The following is a 21495-nucleotide window of genomic DNA, read 5'->3' as shown; positions in this document are numbered from 1 at the left end:
TCCTTTTTGTTTCTGCTTATAATTTCAGGTTCATCAACTTGTCGTCTTTTTGCTACAACCTCCCCAGTATTGGTCACATTTCTTCGTTTCCGGCCTACCACACGTTTCTCAAACAAAGGATACTGAGGCAAATGTGGCGCATACTCTCTTCTCAACCTATTGTATTCCTTAACACAATCTAGATCCGCACAAATGTTTGTGACATCACACTCAATCAAGTACAATCCCGATAAAGTCCTAACTCGTGACAATGCCACATATGCCATACCCTCCTTGAACACAGAACTGCCAATATTCACCAATGCACAGTCTACACTTAAACCTTGCGATTTATGGATTGTCACCGCATATGCCAAGCAAACAGGAAACTGCTTACGACGAACATATAAGTCTTTTACAAGCAAAAATCTAGCAGAACAACGAGCAATTAGCTGTACTTCCTCAATGCCATCAAATTTAATTTTTAAAAATTCAATTCCATCTCTATTTCTGTATTTCACAAAATCAACAACATTACCCATTGATCCATTTACCAGACCTCTTTCAACATGTAAATTCCTTCTTAAAATTATACGGCAGTTCAAGCACACATTCAGAGTCTTTTCAAAACCCGCAGTTTTAGATATACTCTTCTCTAATGAATCCAATTTTGTTTTCAGATTCTCAGACAAAATAATTGTTGATCCCATATGCTCTACTCTGTCAATAGCTTCCAATTTCACAATCTCTTGCTTTTCTAAATGCAACATTTTGTTGTTGAATTTGGCACATTCTGCAAGAGTTGGCATCAAACATATTCCAGATTTTTTCTCAGTAACTTTCTGAAAAATATTCTCAGGCACAACATCTTCGTCTGGATATAAATTTGTCAGTAATCGTGCATGTAAAGCTTCTTTCCCATGCTCGGTCACTTTTCCAATTCTAACATCTTGTAGAATAGTCTTGTAAACTTCATCCTTTGCCTGACGCATATTTTCATGCAGTTCAGCATAATTGAAGTTTAACCATATATTGACGTTGCCAATACTCCCTAAGCACTTCCTGGTATCTTCATGCGTGAGCATTTTGAACACAGGTTGCCCTTTCACTGGTGTCAGCTGCAGAAGATCTCCAAAAACAATGATGTGTTTGCCACCAAATAACACATCATACTCTGTTTTGAGAACTTCTTGCATTCTCAAATGCACAAAGGCAAGCATAACATTGGAAACCATGCTTACTTCGTCAATGATAAGAAGTTTCATTTTCCTCAAGACTCTTGAAACTTCAAAACAAGCATCTCCAGATAGCTTGTGATATTCTAATTTGTTGTCATGCTCCACTGGCAGCATCAGTAAACGATGTAAAGTAATCCCTTTAATGTTATGTGCTGCCAGTCCAGTTGGAGCGGTGACAACACAAGACAGCGATGACTCTGTCCTTTCCTGCAAATAACATGAAATTGCTTTAATAAGGAAACTTTTTCCAGTTCCCGCTTCTCCACTCACGTACAGTCGGACAGGCTTCAACGACGTACATGAGCACTCTTTCTTATCATGACTTAATCCATGATCAATTTGCATGGTAAGTTTGTCATATATTTTCCTCTGCTCAACGTTGAGTTGTCTTTCCAACTCTTCTAAGTTAACCGCATCCTCCTGAGCATGTGCCATGGCTCTTTCCACTTCATTCATAGCAGTGGCAGCTTCATTTTCGATAAGAGGTCCTCCTAGTGGATCCTGACTCAATGAAGCAGAACTCTGACTGTCCTAAGAACTGTCTCTGGCAATCTCGGCTGCAATCGTTGCTTCCTGCTCAATTTCCACATTCAACATTTCTACATATTTGGGAAAAGCAGGACATTCTATGGTCTCCTTGGCAGCATTGAAAGAGTCTTCGTAACAGAGGAAATCTCCAAGCAGTTCCTCTTCTGCACGCCAAGGCTTAAAAAGTTGCAAAAGTGCTAAATAGAAAAACTCCTTTTTTTCAGGAGATTCGCCACTCAATTTTCGATGGTTTATCAAGTGGCATTTTCTTTGCTTGACCAGACATCCCTCACTTCCTATTACAGCATACACTCCTTTCTCAGTATCTTCTTTGATGTTCCTCTTGAATATGTAATTTTGCAGAACCTCATACAGACAAACATTCTCGAGGTGACTGCTTCGATTTGGATAATATGTATCCAACATGTTGCTCTTCAAAATGTCGGTACTGTTTGGCTCCTTTTCCGCCAAATACTCAATTTCCCGCACAGGTTTCAGAACTCGATTACGCGTTGCAGCAAGACCAACACTCGCCCAAACGATACTCCTGGACTTGGCATAGAGACTTGCTGAAGACAACCGGTCAGAACATTCGTAAGCTCCGATTTCTCGATGCGACAACATCTTCAGACTGAAACTGTACAACTTCTTGCTGAGGCTCTTTTCATGGGAAATGTCCTCCCACATATCCTTCAATTCTGTCTTCTCTTTTTTGGTGATGTAAGATGTCACATACCTAGCCACAGCCATACAGTTATCAGCCACAAACTGTATATCCATGTTAGCATTCCACATGGACAAAATCACCGGGTTGTAGTCGTTGATGTACTTAGACTCTTCGTTCCTCTTCAAATTGTATGTGTTTTTAGGTGATTTCTTCATCACATTATGTCGCAGCGAAGACATCAAACTGTTCACTCTTCCTTTAGAAATCACCGATCGTGGAAAGCCGAAACGACATTTGGTGTAGAACTTGTCTTTGTTCCGGAATTTACGACGACAGTACTTTCCACATCGATGGCTTTGGAAACGTAGAACTTTTTCTCTTAGGCTTTTTTTCTCCTTTGCGTTTGGAACAGCACACGTAGAATACTGTTCTATGAAACTCATCACTGAGTCGTCTGCATCCGTTCCAAATTTAGGTGCATCCTTGATCCACAGCAACATATGTATATGAGGAGCACCTCTTGCTTGGTACTCCTTCCTCCAGAAGAAATCCAACACCTCTCCAAGAGGTGGATTCTTCTTATTCATGATGAAAGACATCATACCTTCAAATCTATGATTGAAGTACCTACATACATTGACTGGATCCAAAGAGCACAGTTCTCCGGGTGTCTTGAATTCGATGTTTTCTACGTTAGCATTTGCCTCTCGTAGAAATTCAAGTAAGTCTTCCCAGCCATACTCAGCACAGCTCAAAGTGAGGAACCATGTGGGAGTTCCTAAGTTCCTCAGCATACATTTTAAATCACCATGACGACGGTACCAGTACTCATTAGTACCACGCTGACACGCCATGAGATTAATCAGGTGAGAATCCAAAATACTGTCTTGGACATTGACTTTATCCATAAAGTCACTTGCCGAGATGTTTTGCATGTGTATACCACTTTTCAAGATGTGGTTCACTGCATATGACAGTCCAGACAGATCGCTTTCAAACAGGAGATGAAACAAATAAGGAATGCATTGTCGAAACCTAGGATCTCCTGCATACAATCGCAAAGTCCGGTATTCAGAAGCAGGAATTTGATGAGGTCGCTCATCATATCTTCCTCCCTGACCTGTTGGAAAAAGCTGTGGGAAACACCGAGCTTCCAAACTTTCCTCCCAAACACTAATGGGACTCCCTTTCGCTTGTTTCATTTGAAACAACTCAATAGCATTCCCCATGACTTCCTTGGAATGCAAAGGATGAACACTATAATGTTCATATATTTCTTCACTAGTACAGGGTTCTACTTTCTCAATTTGACCAGCACACAAATCGCTATCCTCTTCCTCACTTACTTCCTCTTCTGCAACATATACATTTTTATAGTATTTATTATATTTTTTCAAATACAATGTTGCCCTTTTGACTTTCCTAACATCTACTAAATCTTGCCATATTTTCTTATTCTTTGTCGGAACCCCATTAACTAAGATAACCAGAGGTTCCTCTTCCACTTTTTCTACTCCAATTGTGTTAATGTTTTTCTTCAAATCTAGAGGCAAATAAACAACTCTTCCCTTTAATCCTCTCTGTAAATCTGATGGAGGCAATTTCCCTGTCTTTGGCTCCATTCTTACAATAGCCTGAAAGGGATGGATACTTTGAATCAAAATAGATTCATAAGTATTTAAATCCTTCAATTCAGAAGGAATTTCAACCAATTCCAGATTATTATGAACTGCTCTAGCAGGCATCTGGTTTTGATTTAATTTGTTACAACAATAAGTACACACACGTTGATCCAATCCCAAATGAAAACAATTTTCTACCATCAAGTATGTTGTAAAATCCTTCCATTCACTATTATTTTCCCTTTCACTTTTTCCATATAAATCCACTAACTTAGTCTGATTCTTATAATAAGTGCGTCGACAACACACACAAGTGAAATTTGGCCTCTCACTTGATTTCACCTCAAACGTCGCAATTTCCCTCTGGAAATTATCTGTACTGGAAACCTGTACACTATCTTCCACATTACTCTCTTCTTCTTGGTCAATTTCAACATTCTCCTCTTTACTTCCAAAGTAACAAAACTCAATTTCTTCACATATATTTTTCACATCTATTTCAGAACCATGCAAAAGAGCAGCGCATAATTGTTTTAGCATAATTGCTGGACTCTTAGCATAATACAACATTCTAACTAATTTCCTCACTTTATTATGATGCACTGCTAGCATCCTGAAATGATGAAAAACACTCTGGCATACTCTCCTGGAAAGACAAGCCAGTGAATGACCATGCAAACCTATCACTTCTCTCACTCTGCAAGGATCTAATTCTTGCAACAACTTCATTTTCTGCTTCAAACTTTTCTTACTAAATGACCGTATAAAATCACAAAGCAAATTGATGGAATCCTGTCGTACACTGCAAATACTACTACACTTCCAGGTGTACACAGGACCCTTAGGACGTCTCCCTAAAACCTCATTACCTAACACCTCTTCTATCTCTTTTCTCACAAGTTTTTCTTTTTCAACTGGACAACCATCTTTCACTTCATAAGCTCGACCACTGGTGTCAACTGCATGCACCAAATCATTATCCTGGAAATAACTCTCCTCATTAAAAAATGCCTCAGAGCTTGAACTATGCATCCATTCTCCAGAAAAAACTTCACAAAAATTACTACGATTAACTATTCTCTTCCATCTACTATTTCTTTTGAAATCATAAATTACCTTGTTTAGCTTCCTAATTCTATTGATTGTCAAAATAAATAACTTACGTTTAATTTCAAAGGCCTGATCAATAACTTTCTCAACTATTTTTTTTCTCTTATAAAAAACCACTTTCTGCTGACCTTTCTTAATATTTTTTAACAAATTCCCAATTATCCTGTTGCGGAACATTCGTTTACGAATATCCCTAAACTGTTGTTTCCTTCTACTTTCATGCATAGAGTTATCTCTTACTCTAGCAGTAACATTTCTCATTGGCCTTTCCTTACCATTTGAATTCGGTCTCCTTTTCTGGAGTGAAACATTTTCTGTAGTAATATTTTTTTTACTACACATATTTCTTATGACTGTTTTTCGACTCTTACCCGGTGCTTTCTTGGTGACTTGACAAATCTTTTTGTTAGAGGACTGCTGCAATATTCCATGCTCCTGCTGTCTTTGACGTTTTCCAGCCTTTCTTACTCTTTCTTTGCTAGGCATCCTAAAATCTTGAAATAATGTGCAGTTGAATCTGTGGTAAAATATAATAAAAAATGTTATTAACCACTATTACCCAACAGTAAATTAATAACAGTCATCAAAAACTTAACACACTACTTAAGTATATAATATACTGAAGCCTATCTTCAATTTTTCACTGAACAGGACTCATCTCTTCTTAACCTTGGATAAACCTCACCTACTCTGTGTCCCCTGCACATAATTAAATGTAAAGGGGCAGATTTATATTAACTAGCACATCCCCAGGGATGCACCAGTTAACGTGCACCGCTGCTCTGCCACCCACGGTGTGCCGCATTTACAATCAGATAGGACAAAGCTACATCAAAACCCTGCGCCTGCTTGAAGCAGGCATAGATCTTGACGCAGGTAGGCTGAAAGCTAAAGCAACAACTAAGTGTCGTGTGCAGAAGTTACAAAAAAGGAAAAATGGCGTTTAAACCAGTAATGAGACCATGCTAACGTAATACAGAGTAAAAATATCCAGGATCTACATCAGTTTGGGGTTCACGAACCTGGCAGGTACAAGGCACTGAGGCTTTCCACCGTGCATGTCTCATCCCAAAACATATGTTGTTTGTGAATGAAACAATTTCCCAGACCAAATGCTTTGGATTGGCTACTTCTAAAAAATTAAACACCCCTACTATCCCGGAGTTAGAGGAATACGATGGTTGGAGTAATTTTACTCGTTGTCTATTAAAGATTTACAGGCCCTACTCCGTAATTCTTCCTTTAACATTTCCAGTATAAATCCAAAAGGTTGACTGCTTTGGCAACGTGCCTTATCCACGGTTTAATAACGCTGCCTTTTGCTTTATATAAGTTTTCAAATTGTATGAAATATATACCAATAGGTCGTTATTAACCTTTAGGTAGTGGTTTTCTTCATCAAGTCTGGTCGCTTCCATACACATACAGATTTTCAAAGATGATCAAGAACTTTATCTGAATGGAGAGGAATGCACTGAGACGCCAGATCATTCACTAATGTGTAGGCACAGACAGTTACACGGTTCATGCAACAAACACTGACCAAATATGGCTTGCGTGTTGCAAGGCACGCCAGTTCCTGCTATCATCCCCACGTTCAAGTTCTTGGAAAATGGTAGTTATTTGATGCTCAATAATGAAGATTGTTCTGGGTTAATTAAAAGTATTCATTTTATCGTAACAGTAAATGAACGGGTTATTTGCTGCAGAAATGTTCTATTTCCTCCCACACATGAACATAGGGAGTTTTCAATCTGGCCACAAATACCAACCTTGGGAGCACATTTCAACAGCATGGCAAGAATAAGAGCTCTTTTGTCTCAGAGAGAGGTGGCCTTGAGTTCGGCCCGTGAAACTTTCGTGCTTCACATAGCGAACACCCGTACAGAGGTGCAGACCCTTTTAAATACAGATTCGACTTTGCATTTCAGCAAGATTACCCATTCATTTCCATGCAGCAGGAGGCCCATAGGAATGAAGGTGCAATTTGCGATTAGCAATTACCTCATCGCAAATTACGAATTTTTCCGACGGTGCAGGGGTATCTCAAGAACACCCTGCTGCACCCCTGAAAAAAAAATTTGGGGTCATATGGCGCACATAAATTTTGAAAACATTCCTTTACCTCAAAAACGATTTTCAACTCATAATTTGAAAACACTGCACATGGGGAAATGACTTAAAATGTCCTTAAGACACATAAAAGCATTTTTTGATTGCCTTTGCAGCATGTTTCAGTCACCTTTAACATGCCTATGTAACGGAAACATTCAAAATCTAAATTTGCCATGCACAGGTGGGAGCATATTTACAAGCAATTTGCTCCACAGACAAACTTCTTACATTGAAATGGGAAAGACTCTCAATTACCTTATAAAGAAGCAGACACCATTATGTCCTTCTCATCAATATTAAAACCATTGCTTTTTCTCAAAAACGATTTACAAGTCATAATTTGAAAACACTCCACAGCTCCTATGCACATAAAAGCCCTGTCAGTACTAATACTTCACATTTTCTCCAATTACAATTTCTCAAACAAACAAAATCTATTTGTGAAACACTTGAGACAAAGCAACATTTGAAAAACACAACTTTCTTCATAATTTTCTCCTTAAAGCACACTATTTTCTATCTAAATTAAAGAAATTTTTTCTCACCTTAGCAAGTACTTTGAGTTTCAAAACAGTCTCAGAAACACACCAATTTGTCTTCAGCAGAGCAAAAGGTATGCACTCCAGAGTCTGCAGCTATCAAAAGCACAGAAATGCTGTAATTCCTCACACAGATCTCTCATGTCACCCAATCAAAACTCTTCCCTCACTTTTTTTCAAAGCAAAACCCTTCCCCCCTCTGCCCCCTCTCTGCTTTTTCTGCATAGCAACCACCTCTTGCAAGACCTCTCACACAACAATGTTGCAATTGAACTCTGAACTCTCAGTGCACCTGCATATCCAAAGCATTCTTTCATTTAATGATTTTTTCTTCGCCACTCAAAATACATCTTTCAACGAACTCATCCATGCACACTAACTTTCTGTTTTCAGCAATCAAAATCCACCAATCACTCTTACTGCTTCATTAACACAGAAACTCCTCAGTTTTTTTCATTTTACACTCTCATTTTTTCAACTGCCATTTCATTGCCACACTTCATCTGACTGCAGGAGAACCTTCTCTCGCCATGTTTTCTGTCTGGATTGTTGGACATAGCTACATCTATTGGGCTCAAAGGTACGCTGAAAACAGGAATTTACCTAACCTCAATTTACAAGATGTGGAAATTAAGTGGTTTGGCCACAGAGGATTAAAATGTCACCAATTGATACCATTGGTGAAAACCTTTATGCATTTGCCAAAACCTGACCTGTTAATTGTGCACTGTGGAGGTAATGATTTGGGCACTTTGACTGGGGTAGGTCTGGAAATGCTTTTAAAGGACACCTTTGAGCAATTGATGGCACTTTTTCCTCAGACTGCCTTGGTATATTCAAATATATGCCAAAGACAGAAATGGAGGTGGTCGAACCAATTTTGTCCACAAATTGAGAAATCGAGGAAGCATGTAAACAAATCTGTTTCAGCTTACATGAGAGACCATGGAATGGGCTCCCTGTACAACAATAACTTGCGTTACTACATGCAAGATATCTACAGAGGAGATGGAGTTCACTTCTCAGATGAGGGCAACAGAGTTTTCACTCTGAATTTAAGAATGTGCATTGGTACCTACTTATAAGTACCTAAATGTACCATAAACCCAAAAGCTCTTCTCAGAGCTACCCTACATCTGATCACTCACAATTATTATTGTACTCTAACTTTTTTCACTAATTTTCAAGAAAGTACGCTCCCCAGAACGCTTCCCGGTTCGCGAACCGAGCGCACTCCACGCAAAAAAACTAAAAAAACGGTATATATTTTTTTGCCCTGCGAGAACCTTTCAAAGCCTCCACATCAAACCTAGGGGGTCAGGGACGATCTACTATGCCCCCTTATGGTCATTTGCCCCTTCGCTTTGGCCTCCTCTTGTCTCTCGATCCTACCGAGAGACAAGATGGCGGCCGCTACGGACTGTTTGGAATGTTTACAGACGCCAAAAAACCAATCAGCTTCGCAAACCTCCGTAACGCGAAAAGTACGCGAAGCGGAGCGCTGTTACAGATATATATCTTTTTTTGAACGTTAATTTCTCAAAATCCACTGGAGCACATATATTGAGACCTAGCAAAGGCACATCGGGCTACCAGTCCCTACAATTTTGCCAAGTTTCGTGCAAATCCATTCAGCCGTTCGATTATTATTATTATTTTTTTTTTTGCCCCGCGGGGCCCTTTTAAAACCTCCACATCAAACCTAGGGGGTCAGCGAGGATCTACTATTCCCCCTTATGGTCATTTGCCCCTTCGCTTTCGCCTCCTCTTGTCTCTCGATCCTACCGAGAGACAAGATGGCGGCCGCTACGGACTGTTTGGAATGTTGACAGACGCCGGAGAACCAATCAGCTTCGCTTCACAAAGCTCCGTTGCGCGAAAAGTCCGCGAACCAGACCGCTGCCTGGTCCGCGCTTACAGATATATATCTTTTTTTAAACGTTAATTTCTCAAAATCCACTGGAGCACATATATTGAGACCTACAAAAGGCACATCGGGCTACCAGTCCCTACAATTTTGCCAAGTTTCGTGCAAATCCATTCAGCCGTTCGGGCTAAAAGTGAGGCCAACCGCCCTATGGAAATTAACATGGGAAAAACGCGTTTTGGGACCCCCCTTTTTTCTCGGCCCCCCCTTGACGAACCCCCCCCAAATTTTCAAAGGCTGCTCAGAAACAAAATGTGCCATTTTCCTGAAAATTTCAGCCAATTCCGTCCACAAACGACAAAGTTATTAGACATAGAATTTTCAAAAAACCCATAGAGAAAAAATCCTAACTATATATACCTACTGGCGACCGCCAGTAGGTAATATATATATATATATATATACATATATATATATATATATATATATATATATATATAATTTTAATAGTTTTTTACTGGGACACCTTTTTGCACCGCTCGCAGCAGTGTTTGGACCTTCGCTCTTTCTAGCCGCTACTGGGAGTTTACAACGGGACTACAAGGACCAGAAGCCCAGCTATTGCCACCAGCTGTGCTCTTCCCGCCGCCTACATAACTGTACCCGCTCGCCGTTCCGTGGGACGCGGGCGGGCGCGCGCCAGGCGAAGCCCGGGCCAAGGGCGGGCCCGTTTCAGCCCGTTCGAGACTGTGAGAGGCTTGGCTGGGCCATCTCTCTAAGCCCCTCAAGAGCAACAGCTATTTCGGCTTGCTAATAAGTGAAACCTTGTCTTATTTAACGGGCAATTCCAACTTCAACTAAACTGTAAATAATAATGGCAACACGTGAGGGGCGTACAAGGAAAGCTGCTGGAATGGGCTATGTTGCAGGAACATTAGATCAGTTCATTACGAGGGCATCATCCGTTCTAGCCCAGGAGATAGCGATCACCGAACGAAGACTCTCGATGGATCCTACATTTTCGAAGCGGTCATCACTGGGGGGATAATGAACGCTCCACAACATTGGACTCCGCCAGATCGTGACCGAGCCCACGCACTCAGCAGGACACACCCTCGACCCCCACGCACTCAGCAGGACACACCCTCGACCCCCTCTTCACTACAGGAAACTCCATCACCTTCAGCCACACCACCGAACTCCCATGGACCGACCATCGTTGCGTCCACTTCACCTTCAGAACACCCACCATCCACAGACACCAGCACCTGCTTCCACAAAGAAACTGGACCAAAATCACCGATGACCAGCTCACCTCCTCACTCAACAACTCCACCCCAACCATCGCGGAAAACGACGACCCCAACACCGCAGCCCGAACCCTGCATAGATGGATCTCGGACAGCACCAACACCATAGCCCCCCTCAAGAAAAACAACAATACCCGTGCCAAGAAAGCCAGATGGTTTAACACCGAACTTCGAGAGTCCAGGCGCACATGCCGCCGCCTCGAAAAGGCCTGGAGAAACACCAAATCCACAGAAGCCCACAACAACTTCAGAGCCGCCACCAACGCCCACCATCAACTCATCAGAGAAACGAGAAAAAAAGCGATTGAAGACAGAATCTCCACCCACGCACACAACAGCAAGGAACTCTTCAGCATCATCAAGGAGTTCGCCCAACCCACCAGCGAGTCTACCGACATCCCTCCCTCACAAGACCTCTGCGACAAACTCAGCATCTTTTTCCACCACAAAATCAAGAGCATCTACGACAACTTCGACGAAGACAACCAACACACTGAACCCTCACCAACCACCCCCGACACCCGGAAACCAGCGATTGATGACTGGACAGCCCTCACCACCGAAGACACACTGAAGATAATGAAGTCAATCCACTCAGGGGCCCCCACGGACCCCTGCCCCCACCACATCTTCAACAGAGCCGCCAACACCATCGCACCCATCCTCCGCCAAACCATCAACCGCTCCCTGGCGACCGCCTCATTCCCCGACGACTGGAAACACGCCGAGGTAAACCCCCTCCTAAAGAAACCCTCAGCGGACCCCACCGACCTCAAAAACTACAGACCCATCTCCCTGCTCCCGTTCCCAGCGAATGTCATCGAGAAAGCCATCAACAGCCAACTCGCCACATTCATTGAAGAACACAACATCCTCGACTCCTCCCAATCCGGCTTCAGAAAAAAACCACAGTACGGAAACCGCCCTCCTCGCCGCAACAGACGACATCCGCACTTCACTGGACAAAGGAGAAACAGTAGCCCTCATCCTCCTCGACCTATCAGCGGCGTTCGACACAGTCTCCCACCGCACCCTAATACGCAGACTCTACGATGCAGGAATCCAGGACAAGGCCCTCGACTGGATCTGCTCCTTCCTCTCCAGCAGGACGCAGCGGGTCAGACTCCCCCCTTTCCTCTCGGACCCCACACCTATCACCTGCGGAGTCCCCCAGGGCTCCTCCCTCAGCCCGACGCTCTTCAACGTCTACATGGCTCCACTTGCCCCCATCGTCAGAACCTACGGACTCAACAGCGTGTCATATGCAGACGACACCCAGCTCATCCTCTCCCTATCCAACGAGCCCAACACCACCAGACGCAACTTTGGAGAAGGCATGGAAGCCGTCGCCAAATGGATGAAAAACAGGTGCCTACAACTAAACACCAACAAAACAGAAGTACTAATCATGGGCCCAAACCCCGACGCCTGGAGTGACACCTGGTGGCCCACCGCCCTCGGAAACCCGCCAACCCCCACAGACCACGCACGCAACCTGGGAATCATCCTGGACTCCGAGCTCAAAATGGACCGCCAGATCAACTCTGTCTCATCTTCCTGCTTCCACACCCTCCGCCTCCTTCGTAAGACCTTCAAATGGATCCCCCTCGAACACCGAAAGACAGTCACTCACGCCCTGGTCACCAGCAGACTCGACTACGGCAACGCACTCTACGCCGGAATAAACAAAAACCTCATCTGCAAGCTACAGAACATCCAGAACGCCGCCGCAAGACTGGTCCTCAACCTGCCAAAACACTGCCACATCTCCCAGCACCTGCGCACACTCCACTGGCTCCCCGTCGAGGCGAGAATCACCTTTAAGATGCTCACCCACGCACACAAGGCCCTCCACGGCACCGGACCAGCATACCTGAACAACCGACTCAAATTCCACGCACCCCAAAGGACCCTACGATCAGCCCAGCTTTCCTACGCTGTGGTCCCCCGCACCAGAAAGACCAGATCGGGAGGCCGCTCCTTCTCCTTCCTCGCGGCCAAAGCATGGAACGCCCTTCCGCTCCACCTCAGACAGACAACATCACTCCCCATCTTCACAAGAAACCTCAAAACCTGGCTCTTCGACAGACCCCCTCCTTGATGGAATGGAACCTGCACCCCCCAACCCCCCCCACCCCTAGCGCCTTGAGACCCTTACGGGTGAGTAGTCGCGCTTTAACAAACTCCTGATTGATTGATTGATTCACATCAAAGTGCCCTGCAGTCCCTCCTTTTTCCTGATACTCAGGTGTTGAGTCCAGATTTGCTGCAGAATGTGATTGTGACTATTACTGAGGAGGGAGTGGTACCACGCTCTACGGTGCCCCGAAGTGAAGCACTGCAAAACCCCACCAATAACATAGTTTTATGTACTGCTTTGATTCATAATCAGCCCGTTAAACCTAAGGAGTGTGCATAGGGGGCAACTTCCAAAAGGAAGCGTGAAGGAACCCAACAGAAGGGGAAGAACCCTAAGGTATCCAAGTGGAGCAAACCGGATGAAAGCTCTAATGTGGAGCCGGAAACTACTGAAGTTCTACCTTTGCCTTCTCCAGTGGCAAACGATGGTAACTTAGATGAAAGTGCTATTGGGCTGCCTAAGACTGATGACGAATACTGGCTAAAAATAGGCGCCCTAATGAAATCATCCTTGGATCCTATACGAGCGAGACACTCGTCTATTGAGAATAGGCTTTAAGAAATCGAGTCTTCAATATCCAATGCTGCTAATGGCATTAAGAGTATTATTGCGGGAGATGCACAGTGTAGAGACCCCTTGAGGGTGGGAGTTGGGGTGGAGGTTGAAGCCCCAGCAGGCACTAAACCAGCTATAGTTTTTGGCCTAGGACCCCAACCAAAGCCCATAAATACTCGGACCCCGGAAATAATGACTAGAGAAAAGCTGCCAGCGGGAGAGTTACAGAGAGGGTGTAGTTCCCCCCACTTAGAATCCCAGGGCTACCCCAAGCCAATGGTACCTATTTATAGGGGGATGCAGAAGGATAAAGAGGTAAAAGATGTAGGCCAACATTTAGATCTCCCCCCGGAGTACACACCCTATGTTACTGTCCTGACTGGCGTCCCAGAACTTAAGCAAGGGCAAATTGAAACACATGAACAGCTAAAAAATAAGACAATACACTGGTTAAATATTAATAGACCACCCCCCTGTAAGGCACAGTTTAAAATCGTATCTGTTAGAAGGGTGTCTTGGGTAGGATCTAAACAGAAAAACCTACCAGGAGATTATATTGTCGTTAATTTTAATGACCCAAGGGCTGTTAAATATGTCTGTTGGGGTGCACTGGTAAACCTGCAAACTCTTATACAGGCTAGGTACCTGAGCCCCCCCCCTAGACCCTATGTTAAATCGAGGTAACTATGAGTATGTGAAGGGCAGGAGGGGTCGGCCAGTGAGGTCAAATACTTGCCCAAGTAGGGAAAATGGTGACAATCCACCAATAGATCCTCTGTATAATAGATTTAGCCTACTGGATTCAGTGGATTGAGTGACCCAGGGCGATGTTGACCAGGTCCCAATATTGGGAAAACAGGAAAATAGTAGGGCTGCACCGTGTGGAGATGTAGAGCAGCCTCCTAGATTATTGGGTGTAGCAGAGTGTAATAAAATTATAGTGCCAAAACCAGGGGGAGAAGGGGGGGACCCTTTAGATCCCACTTGTGTAAGAGATCACAATAGTGGAGAAGCTGTTTTTTATGTGTCAGGAACTCCCCCGATCACCCCGGGATAAAGCAATTGTGGGAATATCCCTTAATCTAGTAACTCTGGGAACGCCTTTGAAAATAGTAACCCTGCGGTTACTGGTGTTTTTTTGGTAGAGAGAGTAGACAGGCCAACTGTTCAACCAACCACTGATGGCTCTAGAATATTATCATGGAATATTGCGGGTCTTGCTTCTAAATTAGACCAGGTAGATTGGGGGGAATACATTGATTCCCATGAAATATGTTTGTTCCAGGCGACCTGGGTGGTAGAGCCGCAATATAGGGCAGGCTATACAGAATATTGTGAGGGGGTGTTGAAGGGACCCAAAGGAAGGCCATCAGGGGGTTTGTGCATATGGGTTGCCTCATATCTTGGATGTAAGGTTATACGAATTGAGACATATTCTCCAGACATAACCTGCATCCTTTTGTCACATAAAAACTTATCAAAAGTTGCTATTATTAATATTTATTCCCGTCCGGTTCAGTACGGCGGGATATCTCCAACCTTTGATAGTTTAATAAACCTTTTAAATAGACTGGCAGGGAATTTAAGTTTTATAATTTGCGGAGATTTTAATTGTCACTTCGAACCACTGAATGGGGTTATGCATACAAACACTGGTGAGGGGGATTCCATCTGGTCAATTCCCCCTCCTAATATGTATCCTATTAACCGATGGACTCCTCTAGTCCTACAGTTAACCTCCTTGACTCTGTGCTTTTCACTAAGGGCTTGCAATGGCCGGTTTCCTGGTGATAATCCCGGGCGCCCGACCTTTAAGAGACTTGGGCAGGCCACGGTGATTGATTATATCCTAGTTAGTACAGAGCTGTGGCACAATGTGGTGGATTTTGTTGTAGGGCAACGTTGCGAGAGCGATCACAATCCGATAGTCATGGTATGGGATTTCCAGTGGTGCGGCTCAAGAGGGGATAGGGATGAGCCGCTCCAAAACAATCTGGCCATTGTAGAGGGAGGAAGTCGGATCAGATGGTCCAAGTTAAAGCAATCGGAGGAAATAATGCCTAAACTATATGCTAGTATTATACCTCTACTAGAGAGAACCAGTGTTGTAGCGGCAAAATCAACATACCCTGGCTTTGAAAGTGACCTAGGCCAACTACACCAAGAGTTGACGGAGGCCTTGTCAGTTTTTATTTATATAGATAGCACCCCTAATTGCAAATTTGGTGGTGCCAGGAACCCTTGGTATTCAAAAGCCTGCAAGGTAGCAAAACTAACCTTGTTGGCAGAATTAAAAGAGGCCGATTCTTCCCGTATTAAGGAGGCGAGGGCGGCCTATAAGAATATAATTTTAACTGCAAAAACTGAGTGGGAAGCAGAAAGATGGCATGAGATCAAGTTGGCCTTGGATCTAAAAGATAGCAACAGTTTTGGGAATTTGGTACACTTTGGGAGAGTGGAAGGCAGAGCCACCCTTGATCCCAACATTGATGAGGAAGCCTGGCGCTCTTATTTTAAGGAATTATATTCCAGTTCCCACCCTGATGCAAGTGTTAATAATGCTCCATCGTGTAATTCTAACCTTCAAAACCTATGTGAGGCACCCCCATTTCTTATGGGGGAGCTGATATCTGCTCTAGCTAAATTGCAGCCTAATAAAGCCCTGGGATTGGATAGAATCTCGGGTGATCTATTCAAAAGTGAGCAGACAATTTGGGCCCCATATCTTTTAGCCTTATTCAATGCTATCCAATTTGGCCTCCCTGCACCCCCAATGTGGGCAGGTGCAGAGATTGTTCCAATTTATAAAAAAGGATCCCCAATGAAACCGTCAAATTATAGGCCTATCAGCCTTATTGACATTTCCCAGAAATTGTATGGTAGACTTTTGTTAGGGAGACTGCAGGATTGGATGGAGGAGCATGATATACTTACACCATTACAAGCTGGTTTTAGAGCCAAGATGTCTACGGTGGACCAGTTGTTTAGGTTACCGCTGATCTACTGGAAGCATGTGGTCTTGGAACAAGGGAGCCTTTATCTTACTGTCGTGGACTTAAAATCTGCGTTTGACATGGTTGATCGGGAACAGTTATGGGGTATCCTACTAGACATGGGGGTACCACCCTATCTTTGTTTACAACTTGAACGTCTCCACGAGGGCACTTACGCCAGAGTAAGATACGGGAAAACTGCACGACTGACGGCCCCTTTTGCTGTTGACAAGGGGGTTAGGCAGGGCTGCGTGCTCGCACCAACCCTCTGTTCACTCTTTCTCAATGGCTTGATAGAAGACCTACTACTTGTAAAAGACCTGGATTCTCCAAAAATAGCATCACGTAAATTTCCTGCATTAATGTTCAAGGATGATACCCTGCTCCTCTCAAAGTCACCTAAGGGGATGAGGCGAGTATTACGAAAATGTACCCAGTTTTGTAAAAGTAGAAAATTCGTAGTTAATATCAGTAAAACAAAATATATGGTATTTGATGCCAAACCTTCCACCTATCCACATCCAGTTATGGACGATATCCCGCTAGAGCGAGTCCATATTTTTGATTATCTGGGATTGACCTTGAATGACAAAATGACCTGGGGCCCACAAATTGATAAGGCGAATTTGAAGCTCACTCAGGCAATAGGGGGAATACAGAAAGTACTGAATGGCTGTACTCAGAAGGTAATTAGTCCTCCCTTGGAAAGTTATAAAGTGCAAGCTCGCTCAGCTTCTATGTATGGGGCTGAGCTTTGGGCGCACAGAAAAACAGCAACATTGACTCTCACTGAAAATACATTTTTCTGAAGTATTACAGCCCTCCCAACTAATACCCCGTTGGTCCCTCTTAGGATGGACCTTGGTATCCTCCCAGTAGCGCACGTAATTTCGAGCTGCCCATTGTTATATTGGCGTCGGCTATGGAGTACAGCCGAGTTGAGTCACTAAAGGGAGGAACTTAAGGTAATGTTATTGTTACCAGGGGCTGTTGGTAGCATACCGTGGCTGTCTTATGTGAGGGATTCGTTTCATGCCATCCACAGGGAGGACTTATGGCTCTCCCCGGAGGAGGCATGCCTAGCGACCCCAAAACAAATTTTAGCTAAAGAGCTGAGAGTAATTAAATTAGCAAGTTTAATCCAAGTGGTTAGTTCTCCGAGTCTGACTCAAGTGTTTTTGAATTTTAAAGCGCAGTATCACTTTGAACAGGTCTTGGATAGAATTTATCCCTTGTTTATAAGGAGACTTTACCTTCAATTCAGATATGGGACCCTCCCGCTTTTTGCAACAACTAATAAGTGGTCGGGTAAGGTTTCCTATCTTTGTCCTGGATGCCGTGTGGTGGAGGAAACTGAAATCCATGTATTCTTCTTCTGCCCAGCTTATTCGCAGGCTAGGTCCAAATGGACCATACAACTGTGTAGGAATTTGGGTATCAGGGATTACTCTGTGTTTTCTTTAGAATTTTTAAATCGGACATGGATGCATTGTATGTGTTTGTAACATCCAAATTTCTACAGGCAATGTTGCTAAAACAAAGGTATCTCCTGGAAATTGATATTTAGTTAACTATGACTGTGTTATCTAGTTCTAATTCCTCTGGAGCATTTTAACGAATCCTATAAAATGTTTAATAATTGTCTTAATGTTTTATATTCTAATTTATTGTTTTAAAAGGGATTTAGATTTAAAAATGTTTTATTTGCTTGAAAAACCAAGTGTAGTCTTGAATCTTTCAACTGTGAATGCCACCACAATAATTTGTGTTATTTGTGTATGAAATTGTATTGCTGTCTTTTATTAATTTTTGAGCTTTTATGACTGTAACAGTTGCAATAAAGTTATGATATAAAAAAAAGTATATATACTACCTACTGGCGGTCGCCAGTAGGTAGTTATAGTTAGGACCTAGTTTCCATAGGAAATCCACAACAATCTATTTGGAATAACTTTGGAGCCGGTCAATGAATCTTCGTGAAATTCTACAAGAAAATGGCCTTCTCGCCTCCGCTCCTTCCCTGACAATTTGGGGGTGATTCACAAAGTGGGGGCCAAGAAAAAAAGGGGGGTCCCAAAACATGTTTTCCCCATGCAATTTTCCATAGGACCTTTAGCCAGGGAATTCCACCAAATTTAGCAAAAAGGTAGAGTTCCGTTTGCAGATTACGCTGAGAAAATTAAAAGTAAAATCATAGGTATATCTAGAGACAAAGTACCATACTCCGTACTGTAAGCGTGCCGAAAATGGTGCAATTACAAGCACGAGCTGCATGCTGATTGTCAACTGTCTGTCAACACTCGAAACCAGGAAGTGTTGGCAGCCATCTTGTGCCTCGGTAGAACCAAGACACAAGAAAACAGGCCTGCTTAGGGGGTCCCACAAGGACCCCCAAGACAAAAAAAACCTTTTTTTTTTAATCGCGGGATACGCATATGGTACACGTAGCCTGCCGATCCCCCCCAAAAAATTAAGGCACCACTCTGCAAACATGCCCCCTGGTGCGTTTGCAGGCAGGGAAATGATTCCCCTTGAATACTGGGGGTCCCTGGGGGCCAAGTAGCCCACTAGGAACCTCCAGTATGTGCATTTGCAGAGGGGGAACTAATTCCCCTTGAATGCTGGGGGTCCCTGGGGGCCAACTAGCCCACCAGGAACCTCCAGTATGCACCAGGGGGCTGCGTTGCAGAGAGGTGTAAACAGGGGCGTGGCCTCAGAACACCTCTCTGCAAAAGCAGCCCCGGGCGCATACTGGAGGTTCCTGGTGGGCTAGTTGGCCCCCAGGGACCCCCAGTATGCAAGGGGACTTAATACCCCGACTTAGAACGCTCTACAGGGCGCGTTTGCACAGAGGTGAAGGTAGGGGGTGGGGCTTGAGGTGATATGTGTGCAAACATGCCCTGTGGCCCGTTTTAAGTTGGGGATTTAATTCCTCTTCAATCCAGAGGTCCCCTAGGGGCCAACTAGTCCACCAGGTACCTCCAGTAAGGGCCACGGAGCTGCGTTGCAGAGTGTTGTAAACAGGGGGCGTGCCCTCTGAACACCTCTCTGCAACACAGCTCCCTGACGCATACTGGAGGTACCTGGTGGGCTAGTTGGCTCACAGGGGACCTCGGGATTGAAGAGGAATTAATTCCCCAACCTAAAACTTGCCACAGGGTGTGTTTGCACACATGTCACCTCAGGCCCCACCCCCTTCCTTCGCTATTGAGTACAATATTTCTCTAAAATCAGCGGAACTATGAATTCTGATTTACTCACCTGTTATCATGAGAGACGCCAGTGCTGCATCTTTGAGCCCAGTACAGACCCTGAAAAGTAAATCTAAGCGTACTTACCAGTAACTTGTATTTCTTTCCATAGGAATCTATTGTGTGGTTTTCACCATAAAAGTTTCTAAATGTCTATTTTTGAAACGTAAAAATATTCCTGTAAAATCAGCCGAACTACGAATTCCGATTTACTCACCTGTTATCAGGAGAGACCTCAGTGCTGCATCTTTCAGCCCAGTACTGATCCTGAAAAGTAATTCTAATCATATGTTACAGTAACTTGAATTTCCTTCCATAGGCTAACATTGACTGGTTTCACTTGGAAATTTTGTGTGGAGTTTTGGAACTTTAAAAAATTCCTCTAAAATCAGCCGGACTACAAATCCGATTTACTCACCTGTTATCAGGAGAGACCTCAGTGCTGTATCTTTCAGCCCACTACTGATCCAGAAAAGTTATTCTAATCGTAGTTACAGTAACTTGAATTTCCTTCCCCAGGATATCATTGCCTGCTATATAAAATATATATATATATATATATATTAAAAAAAATATTTAAAAAAAATATTACATTTTCAATATTTTTAAAAACATTTTTTTCAATTTATATTAAAAATATGTAATGCAATTTAAAAAATAAAATATCTAAAATTAAATACTTTAAAATAATGTAGTAAATAAGTATAAATAAATATAACAATTAATACATTTAAAAATTATCATTTACAAAACCTTTGAAATTCACTGAAAAAACCATAGGTTTCAGCCATGTTATAGTTAGGCATTAGCATTTAAAAAACCTTAGAAATTCACTGTAAAAACCATATCTTCAGCCACGTTATAGTTAGGAATTAGCATTTAAAAAAACCTTAGACATTCACTGAAAAAAACATAGATTTCACACATGTTATAGTTAGCTGGTAATTTCACTCATACAAAACCATTGAAATTCCCCCGTTATAGTTAGTTCAGCTAACTATACCTCGCACACCCACAATGCACTGCTGATGACATCACATATTACATCACTCATGACATGGTCAGTGACATCACTCATGACATCAATGATGACATCACAATTTGGGGCCACGGAACTCCGAATCATGGAGTCTCAATGTGGAGGCATCCATGGAGGATTGACAAACCGGATGTGCGACCGGAGGCCCATTGGTGGGCTTGAAACAGCTCAGACAGCGGCACATAACTGAAGCACACACCAGAAGACCCACAAACCAATGCAGACTCATTTGAGTCGCCCATTGGAGGGCTCATATTTTTATATGAGAGGTGTGGCCTCTATGCCAACATGACTGTTGAGCCGCTGAAGAGTGTAATGAGCACGGAATGCGTCCGGCGTGAATAGACAGGCATGCTGTAAACTGGATTCGCTCGCCGATCCGGCTTTTACCTCATGAAGGTTGCTGCAGTGGATGTCGGAGTGCGTCTCCAACAAGTGGGAACCTTGGAGCTTTGATTTATACGCGGCCTCCCAGCCATGAGAGATGCACCACCCAGAAATTCGGGGCCACGGAACTCCGAATCACGGAGTCTCAATGTGGA

At 43.3% G+C, this 21495-nt stretch overlaps 1 protein-coding gene across 1 annotated transcript in view; it reads left to right on the top strand.

The window, feature by feature from the left end:
- Positions 1–21495, top strand: part of LOC144817803 (uncharacterized) — a 312290-nt gene that overhangs the window by 219377 nt on the left and 71418 nt on the right. The gene's annotated exons all lie outside the window — the stretch shown is intronic.

This window comes from Lissotriton helveticus, chromosome 2_1 (genome assembly GCF_964261635.1).
Source record: "Lissotriton helveticus chromosome 2_1, aLisHel1.1, whole genome shotgun sequence".
Taxonomy (NCBI): Eukaryota; Metazoa; Chordata; class Amphibia; order Caudata; family Salamandridae; genus Lissotriton; species Lissotriton helveticus.
The sequence above is the reverse complement of the archived record's forward strand: the minus strand, read 5'-3'. Positions and strand labels throughout refer to the sequence as shown.